This window comes from Condylura cristata, unplaced genomic scaffold (assembly GCF_000260355.1).
Source record: "Condylura cristata isolate star-nosed mole 26May11 unplaced genomic scaffold, ConCri1.0 scaffold00015, whole genome shotgun sequence".
NCBI classification, from domain to species: Eukaryota; Metazoa; Chordata; class Mammalia; order Eulipotyphla; family Talpidae; genus Condylura; species Condylura cristata.
This window is the reverse complement of record NW_004567116.1, coordinates 8,194,554-8,197,252: the sequence shown is the minus strand read 5'-3', so window position 1 is coordinate 8,197,252 and position 2,699 is coordinate 8,194,554.

Genomic DNA, 2,699 nt, shown 5'->3' with positions numbered 1-2,699 from the left:
GGGGGGGGGGGGAGGTTCTCTCCTTTTTAACGGTCTGACTCCATTTAGAGTGAAACATGGAGGAAGTTAAACTTATAGATAATTCCATCTGAGGCTGCTTAGAGATGGAATTATCCTGGAGCCAGGTAGAGGTGAATGTGGTAACTGCCACCAAGCTGTTACTCTTAATTGCTTCACTTTGTCTGATTTTGTTTTTTAATTAACAAGGGAAAAGGAGGAAGGACATGATTGGGATGTGGGGAGAGAGGGTAGCGTTGCAGTCAATATAGAGTGTCCCTTGGACAGATGGACTGGTTTTGCTGCTGGTCAGTTTCCCCCTAGGACACCTGAGAGTTGAGCTGTGTCTTAACCATGACACCATCCCAGGAAGGAGCAGGAGAGGAGACAGAACTAGATACCCATTTTCAGGAATCGGCCATCTGGACCAGACACAAGCTCACTGGGAATGTTTTCCGAGGCCCTGGCTGGTGTGGGCTGAAGAAACAGGTACAAAAAGGTTAGAGAAAGGAGGGAATGAACTGAGTCAGGCCCCGGGCCCCAGCATCCAGCAGTGAACAGATAGGACCCTGGAAATCAGGAGGATGGGCCCTAAAATGAAATGGTCTTTTCTGGACTTCACCACAGAGTAGTGGAGAGGTGGCCTGGGGCTTATTCAGGTGCCTGCTGGGTCGATCCTGTTTTATACTCAAAAGTAGGAAATTGGCTTTGGGCCTGAAGCTGGGGGTCACCATCTGGCGCACAAGAGCTGAATGAGTTGCTCCGTGACCCTGTTATCTGGGGGACTGCATGACAAAAACCTGTTATTTTCTGCTTCTCTGGGAGACCAGAAGCTCCAGCACCTGGGTCTCTGATTCTGCAGACCAGTTACGGGGTGGGTGTCCGGTATGAGAGCTGCAATCTTTGGTCCACAGGTCCCACTGCTCCCTGATGTCATCTTGACACAGAAGCAAGAATCACTTGTCATCTTCTTTCATCTTCTTCAGGCCTTTCACCCTCAGGCATCACCTGCCTGGCCCTTACAGACACCAGCTTTTGCAGGCTTCCTCGAGAAGCAAGAGCAAGTGGAACAGTAGGGAAAATGCCAGACCAAGGGGCCTCTCAGTTGTGAATGAGGCCTTCATTCCTCTGGTGAGGCTTCTGTGAAAACCAAGTGTGATATAATAATAAAGCAAGAACTTGCTCTGAAAACAAGACGCTGAAGGCTGGACCTGGAATGATACACAGGTGCCCGGAACGGAAAACCCAAGCGGCAGAACATTCTGGATACTGTGACATTCTCTTTTTTAAAATTCATACAGAACTCGGGTACAAGCCAGAGGTGCAGGGGCAGTGAGGGACAGAGTGGGGAGCAGAACAGGCAGATCGACGAAGTACACTGCTGAGGGGAGCAGCGGGCGGGCCAGGAGAGGTCTGCCTCGCCATGTGGTCACCTCCGGGGCAGCCGGGTATCAAACTCACGTGGAAGTGGCTTTAGCTTCTTGGCGCTATGCTTAAACCCACTGTGCCACCAGGGAGGGCCCCCACCAGGACTTTTTTTTTTTGGTAATTTTTTTTTTTTTAATTACAAAGTTTATTTTTACATCATTTTGCACATTTTTTTTTCCATCTCGATTGTAATCCCCGCGGGTTTCCCATCACCAAATCACCCCTGTGCCACCACCATAGTCCCGTGCATTTCCCTCCCTTCCCCCGCCCCCCCGTTTTTGATCCCATTCCCCACTCCGCCCCCACAGAATGTCTCTGGTATATGGTTGTTCATTATTTTTGTTATTTTCTCGCCTGGTCCTTTATACTCCTGCTATGAGTGAAACCATCCAGTATTTTTCTTTCTCTTTCTGGCTTATCTCACTAAGCATGATCTTTTCCAGTTCCATCCAAGTTGCTGCAAAAGACATGTGTTTCTCTTTTTTGGTTGCTGAGTAATATTCCATTGTATATATGTACCACATCTTTCTAATCCAGTCATCTACTTTTGGGCATTTGGGCTGCTTCCATGTTTTTCCAATTGTAAATAAAGCAGCAATAAACATGGGGGTACAAGTATCTTTTTCAATGAGTGTTTTTGTGTCTTTTGGATAGATACCTAGGAGTGGGATTGCTGGGTCGTAGGGAAGCTCCATGTTTAGCAGTTTGAGGAACCTTCAAACAGTTTTCCATAGTGGTTGTACTAGTTTGCATTCCCACCAGCAATGCAGGAGAGTTCCTTTTTCTCCACATCCTCGCCAACAATTGTTGTTGCTAGTTGTTTGAAGATGTGCCATTCTCACTGGGGAGACCCACCAGGACTTTTTAAAAAGAAGGTCCTTGCGTCACATAGGCCTTGGGCTCCATTTTAGGGATGCGCAGGCTGGGGAACTCTCAGGATTGAAAGGTAGCAGGTAGCTTTCCTTCTGTGGGAGGGTCTTCCTTGGCTGCCAAAGAGGCTCTCCAGTAGTGTAGGGCCCCTCAATGTGGGTGACAACACCTGTCCCTCCACCAGGCAGGGTCCTGGGGCACTGCCACTGCCAGTGCCTTCTGGAGACTTCTGCACAGTGGCTGCCATTTGTCTCAGGGCCACCGAGGGCCTACAGACAGTTAACTAGCAATGGATAAACTGGGAGCAACAATGCTATTTTCCTTTCTTTTGGAATGGATGGAAATTTCTAAAAGATCCAACTACATAAACTTCTAATGTAGTTGGGGGTAAAAGGACACCAAGA